The following is a 13,998-nucleotide window of genomic DNA, read 5'->3' as shown; positions in this document are numbered from 1 at the left end:
GGATGGTGAAGTCCCGAGGACCTGGCACGCACAAAACCTGAAGGTTTACTACGTGTAAGATAGGCGAAGTACGATTCTCACTTGTCATTATGACAAGTAGGTTTAAAAGCACCTGGAAGCTTTGCTTGCGTAGGATTTTATATTCCAGTAGAATTTACTTTGTCTAGTTATTATTAATTAGGGTCGAACCCATGCTATGTAAGGTTTTGAAAAACCAGACTTCATATTAAAGAGTTTGAAATTATTTCAATCTAAGGATGTTTAAGATTCAAATGCATATTAAGATTGTAAAGTCAAAACAGAAAGAGCCAAGAAAAGCAACATATAGAATATAAGCCCCGAAGGGTAATAAGTTCTGAATACGATTAAGTCAATACATAGAAAGCCACAATGGGCCAAACAAGAAAAACAAAATACTCAAAGATCCTTGAAGAAGTCATCATCGATGTTTCCTTCATCGACAGCAGAAGAAGGAACTGGAACAGGATCAGCACCTCGAGGAGAAACAGCTTCGGCCTCAGCAGAAGAAGCAAGAATAGGAGAAAGAGGGATATCATCAAGAAGAGGCTCTTTCCCAGGAATATCAGGGACTGGATAGGCAGTGAGAGTCACCTCCGGAATCTTCTTCCCAATCTCCTCTACTATCTGCTCCAAACAGCTAGAAAAGGTCTCCGGGAAGTTAGCATCGTACTCAGCATTTAGGACATCCTGAAAGTCCTGAGATGCCTTATACTCAGCTATCACCTCAGCTCGGGCCCTTTGAGCATCCAGCTCCAGCTTACGAACTTTCTCCTTCTCGTCCGCCAGCTCCTTCTCTACCTCACGGAAACGAGTGAAGTTGGCCTCGGAAGCCTTGAGGTACCTATCCCTGTCCCTCTCAGCAATAGTTAGGCTGGTCCTCACATCCTTCAAATTGTGAAGGGCAGCCTGGAGATAGGTATTCATCTGCACGAACATATCAAAGTACAGTAAGTAATAAAAAAAACAGTTAAAAAAGGAAGAGGCTTACAGAAGCCACGGCCTGAGCACCCAGACGCTCAATCTGTAGGTCATCAGAAGACTCTACGATCTCAGCCCTGTCACGAGGCGTGATCACACTCTGAGACCAAATGGCGGCAGCCTCGGAACTCCCTACCACCGTGTCCCTCCTCTGAAGGCCCCAAGTGACGGTGAAGGGAGAGGTATCTTCATCAAGGCTAGGAGGCCTCGGGATAAAAAGGTAGGGACGGCCTCCTGAACCGTGACTGAAGGGCCGTCACCAATCCTAACTCGCTTGTCGCGGTGGGTCTCAACAGCAGAGCCCTTGGCGGCATGGGCCTCCCGCTTCTTGAAGATCGTGTCCAAAGCGGCCCTAGCTGCAGGCAAATACGAGCACGTAAGAAAAAGGACAAATAGAGAATGGAGGAAATGGAACAAAAAGGGGAAAGAAATACCCTCGGGACCAAGGTCACTTAGACCTAAACCTTGCAAATTACCCTCTGAAAGGATGAGAGCGCAATGGTGCAAGTTATCAGCAGTAATGGCCTTGATGGCCGCATCCTCATCTATCCCCAATTTTAGGTCTCTTAAAGACCCGTCTATACTTTTTGAGAAGTTGGGCCTGAAAAAATGGTCCCAACCCTCCTCGGAATCCAGAAATATATAAAACCACTCACTCTTCCATGTTGGATACGAGTCGGGATTGGTGCCAGAAATAAAGCAGGAACGAGCCAAGGATCTATGAACTATTTTGACCCATCCTTGGTCCTCAGAAGCATTTACAAATTTAAATAAATAACGAAAGACACAAACATTTGGCTCAAAACCGTGTTTACGAGATTGGGCCATATAACAGTGAATAAAACGCCAAGAGTTGGGTGTGAGTTGGGTCGGACAGACTCGGGCCTCAGCCAAAAGGCGAAAAACAAAAGGATGGGGAGGTAGGCGAAAACCAGCATAGAAGGTTTCCTTATAGACCCGAATGGCCCCAGGTTTTGGGTAGCAGGCCCTATCATTTGGGCCTGGAGCCTCGGCCCTATAAGGGTGAGAAATGCCAAAAAGGCGGGCTATGGTACCTACTTGATCTGGACCAAATCTAGAAGGATAATTATATGCATCTAAGTGTAACATGTTAGGAAAGGCTTGCCCAAATTCGGTTAAAAGATCCCTAAGAGAAATAACTGAGGAATGTACAAGAGATTTTTTACCTCGGCTGGCCCTAGAGGGACGGGCAACAGCTTGGGGGACATGAGAGTGAGATGAATCAGAATTCGCCATGGATGAAGACAAAAACCCAGGAAGCTCTTGAAAGTAAGTAAAGAAGATGAATATTCAAACGGAATCTTCAAAATAAGCCCAGAAAGTGGCGGAGTAGAAAGCCGGAAATCGCTTGGAGGTGGCGATTCTTGAGAGACTAATTGCAGAGTTGAAGTTTAGAAATTTTTGTGAAGTGTGAGAAATGAACTCACACTCCACCTCTTATATAGAGGAGCTCAAAGATGCACAAACGGGCATGGGCCTAAGAAAAAGGCGGGAAGCCCATAAGATTTGAATTTTGAAAAGATTTAAAATCGATGAATCAAGGCTCGAACAGCCTCAACAACGCCCAGGACGCAAGTTTCCTAGACGTTGTTAGAAGTGTGGCTCCTAGGCGTGGTACAACAACGCCCAGGAAGCATCTGTCCTCAACAAACGCCCAGGATGCATCGTCCCTAGCCGTTGTTAGAAGTGTGGCTCCTAGGCGTGGTACAACAACGCCCAGGAAGCATCTGTCTCCAACAACGCCCAGGACGCAAGTTTCCTAGACGTTGTTAGAAGTGTGGCTCCTAGGCGTGGTACAACAACGCCCAGGAAGCATCAGCCTCCAACAACGCCCAGGACGCACGTTTCCTAGACGTTGTTAGGAAACCGTCTCCTAGGCGTGGATCAACAACGCCCAGGAAACATCAGCCTCCAACAACGCCCAGGACGCAAGTTTCCTAGACGTTGTTAGGAAACTGTCTCCTAGGCGTGGATCAACAACGTCTAGGATGTATTGAGCAGCAAAAGTTCTGTTTTTCTGATCATTTAATTAGAAAAATAAGGAAATTCCTTAAATATTTTCTGAAAAATGTTAATATTTTCAGAAATAAGGAATAAATCCAGAAAATTAAAGGATAAAACCCAGAAATTAGGGAAAAAATCCAGAAAAATAAGGAAATTCCTTAAATATTTTCTGAAAAATGTTAATATTTTCAGAAATAAGGAATAAATCCAGAAAATTAAAGGATAAAACCCAAAAATTAGGGAAAAAATCCAGAAAAATAAGGAAATTCCTTAAATATTTTCTGAAAAATGTTAATATTTTCAGAAATAAGGAATAAATCCAGAAAATTAAAGGATAAATCCCAGAAATTAGGGAAAAAATCCAGAAAAATAAGGAAATTCCTTAAATATTTTCTGAAAAATGTTAATATTTTCAGAAATAAGGAATAAATCCAGAAAAATAAGGAAATTCCTTAAATATTTTCTGAAAAATGTTAATATTTTCAGAAATAAGGAATAAATCCAGAAAAATTAAAGGATAAATCCCAGAAATTAGGAAAAAAATCCAGAAATTCCTTAAATATTTTCTGAAAAATGTTAATATTTTCAGAAATAAGGAATAAATCCAGAAAATTAAAGGAAAATCCCAGAAATTAGGGAAAAATCCAGAAATTAAGGATAAATCCCAGTAAATTAGGGAAAAATCCAGAAAATTAAGGAAAATTCCAGAAAATTAGGGAAAAATTCCTGGAAATTAAGATGATTCCTGAATAAAAGGAAGATTCATTGTAAATGTATAGGTCGCTCCACACTTTACGCAAAAATGAAACCCTGTAAGGGAACGAATAGATTTAACTTTTGCGAAACCTAATCAATGTTTCCCAAAAGTTGGGGGGCAAATGATAGGGATAAATAAGTCCTGATTTTATGATTAATGGGCTGCTAGGCCCAATAAGAAGATGTATGATATTCAGACCAGAAAGGTTAAGCTTGACGGACCAGATCAGGCCTGGTGGAATAAAAAAGGCCCAAAAGCCCTGATTATTAATTAATTTCGTAATTAATTAATAAGGGAAAAATCAGCTATTGAGAAGAGTCCCGATAAGGATATAAATCCTTATAGATTAGCCTCAAGGGGACCTAAAAGGATAAGGAATCAGCTTCCTACTTCCTAGGACTCCTAAGTCTATTCTAATTATGAGACTTGTCCACCAGGTCTCCTATACCAAGTCCAATTCAAGGACTCCCAACATCTATATAAGGGGTCTCACCCCACAAATCAGAACTACGTTTTTTTGGCTTGATTCTTTAATTCACAGAGATACGTAGGCATCTCGTAAAGGCAGATCGAGCCACGAAGCACGAGAGCAGCCATTAAAGGCCTTGAGCTCCCGAATCTTAGTAATAAATACAGCAAATAATAACCTTAGTTTTTTATCCATAACATCGATAAAAACCCATATTCTCAAAAGGCGAGACATTATTACCTTAATTTCATATAAAGTATTTTATAGGAAGCTTTGTTTTGATAATTATCCAAATTTAGTATTAGAATCGTATCGTCTTTTCAGTTACTTAACATCTAAGTAACCTAGTTTCGGAACCGATATGTAAATGTAATTATCAAATTATTAAATAAATAAGATATGTGATGGTTCTTTCCACCCTGTGTTGCTATATTGTTAGTCGTGTTTGTGAATTGTTGGACGCGAAGATTAATTTTATAATTAATTATCGAACTGTATGCATTTAATTCATTTTAAAGTGATTTTATTGAATATTTATTCTTAAAAATGCTAAAATAGTTTCTAAAATTATTTTTATTGTTTTATAATTTTATTTATTATTTTTAGGAGTTTATAAAATTTAGAAATTAATATTTTATTTATTAATTATCTTTAAATGATTTTCTGACTCTATTTAATTGTAAAATCAATATTTAATTCAAGAATGCTTCAAAAATTTTGAAATTTTATTTTATTAAGTTTGGAATATTTCGAGAATTTTAAAATTGTTTTACAAATTTTCTGGCTTTTATTTAGCCGCACGCGTATTCATTAAGTCATAAAATGCGGGTCGGATATGCAATCCAAAATGGTTTAAAAATTTTGAATATTTTTATTTTATTAATGTTTAATTACCCCAAAAATTTTAAAGCTATTCTCATAAAAACAAAATTTGGGTTATTTTCCCCGTAAATGTTCGTTGAATTAACAAATTACGGTAAAAATCCAGTTTCGGGCTAAGTAATCGGATATATCCATTTTTCACCAAATAAACTCTTTGTAATCTCTCCCTCACCGACTCTAATCTCTCTCAATTCTCTCTTTTCTCTCTTCGTTTCTCTTTCGCTCTTTAATCTCTCCTTCTCTCTGTTCAAGTCCATCTCCTTCCTTCCCCTGTCTTCATTTTCCCTGTTCCCTGTTGCTCCGATTAAGGCCGATTCGGTTCTTTTTCCAGTCTATTTCCAGTGAATTACTTTGTCCAGTTCTGTTGTGATGTATATAAATACATAAATATAGGTGTGTGTTTCAGTGTGTATAGTGAATGGGTTTGTGTGTTCTGTGTCGTATGCGTGTGTGTGGATTATTTGTGTTGTGTGGGTGGCGCGTGAGGCGCGTGAGGCGCGTGCGTCTGTATGTGGTTGTGGTACATATGTTTGTGTGCGTGAGTCTGTGTGGGTGTGTGTACGTGTATGTGTGTGTCTCGTGTGTGTTGTGGTTATGGTTTCCTGCGCCGCCTTCATCTCCGGTTGCCGCCTGTTTTTCCGGCATGGCAGCCGGCTGTTCTTTGTGCGCGTGGCTATCACGGCTGCGTTTATCAGTTATTCTTTTTCCGATTTCAATTGCTTTGTTTCGGTTGACTGTGTTGCCTTGCTGTTGCTCTGTTAGATTGTCTCGATGGATTAAATTTTTATTATTTTATTTCTGCAAGAATTATTGAAAAAAATATATATATATATATACATATAAAAATATATTCATGAAATGAATATTTATTTCGTGCAGGAATAAATTGTATTAATCGGTGAAATTCGCGTAGGATGTCCGATAAACGGAAACCCGCGAATTTTATCGCCATCGACGATGAGCCTCAGCGAGCCGACGGTGGGCGATGATGATTTTTATCTGAGTCCTACGTTATTAATTAAATAAAAATAGTTGGTAAAACGATTGTGAAACGAAAATGCGAATAAAATAAAAATATGAATAAAAATGCAAAATATGAGTAGTAATAATAATTAAGCGAATCGGAGTTTGGGACTTGGTAATTGGATTGTGGATTGAATTGCTTGATGTGATTGTTGATTGTGATTGACGTCGAACTGATTCGACGGGTAGGCCGATAAATAAAGGAGACACTGCCCGATTTTCGGGAAAATTAATTCCGAAAATACGGGAACGTAACCTGTAATTGTCGGAAATATCGAACGAGGATATAATTGAACTTTATGAAACCTAATTACGTGACGTGACAAGATATGTTGTGAATAATCGATTACCCTATTTTTCAAAATGACAAATATACGTATTTTCTGAAATTAAATACCGAACCGATTTTCGAAGATGTGAACCATAACTACTATATGTATTTCGATAATACATATAAATATGAATTCGGTTATGAAATCGTATGGGTAGAATAGGATAGCGATTTGATGTTGAGCTTAAGCGGTTATCTGAATTAGGGTATTTCAACCCTGTAGGTTTTAGACGGAAGACTCGAGATTTGACATTGGACTAGGAACGATCTAGTGATTAGTCGAAGAGATCAACGAAGTTTCAATTGAAAGACACGAAGGACAGGGTTATATCCAGAATAGAATAGTGGTTTGACGATAAGGCCAAACGTTCAAGGAAATTCGAAAGCCAACCGATAATAGTGGTTAAAGCTTCTCGAGGCAAGTATTCTGGATCTTTCTTTTAATACTGCCAGTATTCCCGAACTTTTTTTTGAATACTGCAAATATTCTTGAATATTCTTTTAAATACTGCAAGTATTTATTCGCTCCTATTCTAAGTTCAGAATAGTTAATTGTTTTACATTTCGCTGCAATTACTCTAATTATGCACGTTCCTTTCATTAATGTTCCTATAATTCGATTGCTCTCGTGAGCAAATACCCATTCTTTCGGGTTATTTGCGAACTCTGAATTGTGATATTTTGAATTCAAAATGATTTGACATCAAAACACTCTACGGGCTGGATAGTGATATTTTGGGGATTGAATTTTACTTAATCCTGAGGACCGGGATGATTGGTGCCTCGAGATGGGCCGTAGTGCCTGGGGACCCGACTAGATCTATATATTGAGATATAGATCTGCATTATATTCTGATTGATCAGCAGAATATAGATGCGAACTAGTGTCCAGTCTAATTTGTTGTTGATCGCCATCAACGGCATTCTCTCTCGAATGGTTTTATGATTCCAAAACCGGACAAAACCTTGACTCAGGAGATGAATCGGGGAATCGCTTGTCATTTTTGGATTTTAGTTAAAGGCTGATGACAGCCAACGTTTATTCGCTCAACTCACTCAAGTGAATAGAATGGTTTAAAATTGTTTTAATATTTTGTCCGAAAGTTTTCTTTGATATTAATGTTTGAAACTCAAAATATATACTTGCTGGGCATTTTTGGCTCACTCTTGCTTTGTAAATTCTTATTTCTGCCAGAAACAGGTCAGAATAAAAGTGAATAGCTTTGATAGATAGCAGAAGTTAGAGAAATTTCCTTGCGAAAGATTGAAAGTGTTAGAAGAATGTGACAAGAGCATTAGTTCAAAGGTATTTACACTTGTATTTTAGTTATTGTGAGTTGTAAAGGGTTAGATTCTTATTTTATACCATAACCTGTAAGCGATCCGGATTCAAGGGGTTAATTGAATATTCTTTTATTTTATGTAAAGATTGTTTGGTGATACCAAATCTTGACCCCGAATTTGGGTTGTTACAAGTTGACTGGTCCTAATTTAGCTATTTGTTTTCACTGTAACAAGTTGGGGCACTGGAAGAGGAACTGTAAGGTTTACCTTGCAGAATGAAAGAAGAAGAAGGGTAGTAAGACTACCACTTCTGATTCAGGCATATTCCTGATCGAAGTTAATATGTCACTAGGTCAAATTTCTACTTGGGTATTAGATACCGCCTGTGGTTCTCATATTTGCAATTCGTTGCAAGGACTAAAGGGAAGTAGGACTCTTGAAAAAGATGAGGTGATTCTACGTATGGGCAATGGAGCAAGAGTTGCGGCCATATCTGTAGGATCATTTAGTTTACATATGCCTACGGGCAAGACTATTATTCTGAATAATTATTATTACGTTCCCTCTATTGTGAGGAATATTTTTTATATCCCTATGTTGGATTTCGATGGTTTTTCATTTATTATTAATAATAATGAATGTTCTATCCTTAGAGATAATGTTCTTTATGGACGTGGTATTATAAATAATGGTCTGTATGTATGTGACGTAGGGCATGATTTACTTCAGATTGAACAAACTAATAAAAGAAAACGAGATGATGAAAATCTGACCTATTTATGGCACTATAGGCTAGGTCATATTAGTGAAAATAGACTGCGGACATTGCATAAGGAAGGGTTACTTGACCCCTTTGATTTTGAATCATATCCTACATGTGAGTCTTGTCTATTGGGTAAAATGACCAAATCTCCATTTAGTGGACATGGAGAGAGGGCTGCAGATTTGCTAGGATTGGTACACACATATGTATGTGGACCAATGTCTACGCAAGCCATGGATGGATTTTCGTACTTCATTACTTTCATAGATGATAGATCTAGATTCGGATATGTGTATTTGATGAAACACAAGTCTGAAGCCTTTGAAAAGTTCAAAGAATATAAACATGAAGTGGAGAAACAAACCAAACACAGTATTATAACTCTTCGATCAGATCGAGGTGGTGAATACTTGAATGGAGAGTTTCTAGATTATCTCCAAGAAAATGGTATAGTCTCCCAGTGGACTCCTCCATATACTCCACAGTTGAATGGGGTATCTGAAAGGAGAAATCGAACTTTGTTAGACATGGTTCTGTCCATGATGAGCTATGCGAATCTTCCAGTATTCCTATGGGGTTATGCATTGGAAACCTCAGCATATTTACTGAATAAGGTGCCTTCCAAATCTGTTCCTCAAACACCATATGAGATATGGAAAGAAAGGAAACCGAGTCTTAAACACGTTAAGATTTGGGGATGTCCAGCTTATGTCAAGAAAGTTGACCCAGATAAGCTGGAATCTCGATCTGTAAAATGTGATTTTGTGGGATATCCTAAAGAGACTTTGGGGTATTACTTTTACACCGATCATCGATTGTTTGTCTCCAGACATGCTACCTTCTTGGAAAAGGAGTTTATCCTTGAAGGAAACAGTGGGAGCAAAATTAAACTTGATAAAGTTCAAGAAGCACAAACTACTACAGATCAAGTGGAAACATCTGTTCAGACTGAACAACCTTCTGTGGAACAGCCCATTCGTAGGACAGGGAGAGTGTCTCGCCAACCTGAGAGGTATTATGGCCTTGTCATTGAGAATGATAATGAGTTGTCAATCATTGATGATGACGACCCTGTGACCTATAATGAGGCTATGAGTAGTGTTGACTCAGAGAAATGGTATAGTGCCATAAAATCCAAAATGGAATCTATGTATACCAACCAAGTATGGACTCTGGTTGAGGCGCCTGAAGGTGTTAAGCCTATTGGGTGCAAGTGGGTATACAAAAGAAAGATTGGAGCAGATGGCCAGGTGGAGACCTATAAGGCCAGGCTCGTGGCAAAAGGATTCAAACAAAGGCAAGGGATTGACTTTGATGAAACTTTTTCGCATGTAGCCCTGTTAAAATCAATTCGGATTTTGCTTGTGATTGCTTCTTACTACGACTATGAGATCTGGCAAATGGACATGAAAACGGCCTTCCTCAATGGGAACTTGAGGAGGAAGTGTATATGACACAGGCAGAGGGTTTTCTTTCCAAGAGAAATGAACACCTAGTGTGTAAGCTGCTGCGAACCATATATGGTTTAAGGCAAGCTTCTCGTAGATGGAACATCCATTTTGATGAGACAATCAAAGAGTTTGGTTTTATCAAAAATATAGATGAACCATGTTTCTACAAGAAGGTTAGTGGGAGCGCGGTAACATTTCTTGTATTGTATGTGGATGACATACTTCTTATAGGAAATGATATACCGATGCTACAATCAGTCAAAGTATGGCTATCAAAGAACTTCACCATGAAGGACTTGGGAGAAGCATCCTACATTCTCGGTATGAAGATCTATAGAGATAGATCTAGAAGAATGATAGGTCTTACCCAGGGTACATACATCCAGAAAGTGCTTAAAAGGTTTAGCATGGAAAACTCCAAAAGAGGTCTCATACCGATGAGCCATTGAGTGTCTCTTTCCGAAAAAATGTCTCCTAAGACACCTGAGGAAAGAGACCGTGTGAGTAAGATTCCTTATGCTTCAGCAATAGGATCTATCATATACGCGATGTTGTGTACAAGGCCTGATGTTGCTTATTCAATTAGTATGACGAGCAGATATCAGTCCAATCCAGGTGAAGACCACTGAAAAGCAGTGAAAAACATCCTTAAGTACTTGCGAAGGACTCATGCGAAGGACTCAGGACATCTTTCTTGTTTTTGGTGGTGAATCTGAGTTGAAAATAGAGGAGAGTCAACGTCGAGAGAGTTAACACACATAACAACGTAGCAGACCCACTCACAAAGCCACTTTCTCAGAGTCACTTTGATCGTCATAACGACAAGATCAGTATTAGATACCAGAGTGATTGGCTTTGGTACAAGTGGGAGATTGAAAGAGATATGTCCTAAGTCCAATCATGTATGAGGATTTAGGAATAACTTTTATGTAATCTGTTTTGATTTCATTGATATTAATAAAAGACTTGTTTTGTTTTTATTGCGGGCTCTATCTATTTAAATGTTTAAATAAGATATACCACATTTTAGAGTAAAGCTTTTTATGGATTGTGATGAGATCATAATAATGAGACCTAAAAGATGATAACTCTAAACTTAAATAGTTCCTGGTCGTAGGATTACTAACTGGTAATTAATAATCCGCAAAGATCAGTACATACTATGCTTGCTTCATTATGAAGGATGTCTGTTCTCATAGACATTTGTGTGGTGACACTATAGCTAGTATGTAGGTGCTTATTATAGAATAAGTTCACTGAACATGACTCACACAGCTAAACAACTGATGGAGTTCACTCACGTGTCAGCAGTTGTTCATATAGTGATAGTTGTACAAGTATCCTTAGACTTGAGGTCATCATAGTCATATTGTGTACACTGAACTATGCTTTGGTTTAGTTTTTAGTCTCAAGGGAAAATTATAAGGGCTCTACTGGGTATAGGAATTTGTACAGGAAGATAGTGTATGATCAATAAAGGATCTACCCCTTCCAGTGAAGGAAGAGAATGTTCAATGCTGATCCACTTATGCTAGTTCAGGAATCTCTGGCCAGAGTGAATGAAATTAGAAAGGAGTTTCTAATTTATATTAAATAGAATTAAGCATAGTGAATGGGAAAGTAAGTGATTAAATAAGATAGGCTTGACACAATTTCCATGCCTTGTATTTAATCGTGACATTGCAGGGTAGAAGGAATTGATTGTACGGTAACTACTCATTGAATAGGTTCTTGGTATTCTAAGCAGTGAATTCGTATTATCCGGATAGTCACGATATACTGAGAAATATCCCTCACGATGTAGAATAAATATGATTAATTAATTAATCATATTTAATGAATTAGAGAATTTATATAAATAATGATAAAATAGTTTTAATATTATTTATTTCTACTAACGGCTTAATATTGAACCTACAGGGTCACACCATAAAAGAGAATGATTTAATGGTGGAGGAATTAATTAATATGGCTGATAATTATTTATTTATGAAATAAATAATTAATTGGCAAATTTAATAATTGATTAAATGAGATTTAATTGATTATAAATTAATTAATAAAAGGTTCTTAATATTATTAATTAAGAATTTAATTTTTGGAAATTAAATTAAGAGAGAGAATTATTTCTATAGAGTTTAGAAAAAGGATTAATAATTAAAAGGTATTTTAATTATTAGTGAGAATAATAAAGGGTTAATAATAATAATATTTTATGGGAAAATTTTCAGCTGAAAATTTTGCCTATAAATATACTATTATAGACCCTATTTTTGCCTCAACCAAAAAGATTTACAAAACCATAATTCTCTCCATCTCCTCCTCTTTCATTACATCGTTTTCTTGGTGGATACCGGTGGAGTGCTTCACACTTGAGGAGCAGCTGCTAAGGATCTCCGTTCATCGTTCTTGGATCGCTATTAAAGACCTCCATCTTTCCATTAACGTAAAGCTTCTTAAGGTAAACACACTGAACTATGAATTAAATATTATTTTTCGCATGGATCCTGCGGAGGGTTTCAGTTTTTTTAAGATTAAATTTACGTTTTTGCTGCGTTTATGTGCTAAAAACCCTTCAGCTGGGTCTATCACTACTTGGCAAGATCTTGCGCAAAAGTTTCTGGTGAAGTTTTATCTAATGGCGAAGACTGCGGCTATGAGGAGTGCTCTTACTCAGTTTGCGCAGCAACCTACAGAATCTATGTGCGAAGCTTGGGAGCGCTATAAAGAGATATTGAGAAAGTGTCCACATCATGGAATTCCTAATTGGATGGTGATCACTGGTTTCTATAATGGTTTGGGGGCCCAATCTCGGCCCATGCTCGATGCAGCAGCTGGAGGCGCATTGTGGGACAAAAGCTATACTGAGGCTTATAATCTTATTGAGACTATGGCTGCAAATGAGCATCAAAACCCAACTCAAAGGATGATGCCTGGGAAGGTAGCAGGTATTCTGGAAGTCGATGCAGCTACAGTTATTGCAACGCAGCTCCAAACGCTGTCTATGAAGGTCGATTCTCTAGCCACCTATGGGGTCAATCAGATAGTTATGGTCTGTGAGCTCTGTGCAGGTTCTCATGCTACGGATCAGTGTTCTCTTGTTAATGAATCTGTTCAGTATGTGAACAATTATCAGCGACAACAGCAGCCTGTGCCATCTACTTATTATCCTAACAACAGAAATCATCCAAATTTCAGCTGGAGTAATAATCAGAATGCTATTCAGCAACCATATCAGCAAGGCGTAAGTAAACAGTTCAATCCACCTGGATTCTAGCAACCACAACATTATGCTCAAAGGCAATCATATCCTCAAAAGGAGGTGCAGCTCCACCCTCTAGTGCTGATTTTGAGGAACTTAAGCTATTGTGCAAAAGTTAGGCGGTTTCTATCAAGACCTTGGAAAATGAAATCGGTCAAATAGCCAATGTAGTGCTCAATCGTCAACCTGGCACACTTCCCAGTGATACTGAAGTGTCAGGCAGGAAGGAAGCTAAAGAGCAAGTCAAGGCTATTACCTTAAGGTCTGGAAAAGTTGTTGAGGCTGAAAAAGCAAAAGAAGGAGAAGCTGAAGCTGGTGATGAAGAAGCTAAGCAAAAGGAGAAAGCGGCGGAACCAAGGAAGACTACTGTTGAACACACTCTGCCTGAGGGTAATACATGGGAGAAATAGCTCTATCCCCCACCACCTTTCCCTAAGAGATTGTAACAATAAAAGCTGGATAAGCAGTTCGGTAAATTTTTGGAGGTGTTCAAGAAACTGCACATCAATATACCTTTCGCTGAGGCTCTGGAGCAAATGCCTAGTTATGCGAAATTTATGAAGAGTATTCTTTCAATAAAGGTGAAACTGCTTCAAGCCGGCTTTCCACGAGCTTTTATTCCAACACCACCTTGACACAAAATTAGCACCAAACAATGCCAATTCACCTGATTACCTAGATAATGCCTGAAATGCAAAAACACTAGAAAACACGTTAAAACACTTAACAACTTGAGTACAAACGCATCAATT

The 13,998-nt window shown here is 38.0% G+C and overlaps 1 non-coding gene across 1 annotated transcript; it reads right to left on the bottom strand.

The window, feature by feature from the left end:
• Window positions 1-12,637: 12,637 nt before the first annotated feature.
• LOC141669522 (small nucleolar RNA R71) lies at window positions 12,638-12,744 on the bottom strand. The gene has a single exon (XR_012553799.1). It is a non-coding gene; the product is annotated as a small nucleolar RNA R71 (small nucleolar RNA).
• Between the last annotated feature and the right edge of the window lie 1,254 nt (window positions 12,745-13,998).

Source organism: Apium graveolens, chromosome 6 (assembly GCF_009905375.1).
Source record: "Apium graveolens cultivar Ventura chromosome 6, ASM990537v1, whole genome shotgun sequence".
Taxonomy (NCBI): Eukaryota; Viridiplantae; Streptophyta; class Magnoliopsida; order Apiales; family Apiaceae; genus Apium; species Apium graveolens.
Note: the sequence above shows the minus strand (reverse complement) of the source record. Positions and strands in the feature narration are given on the sequence as shown.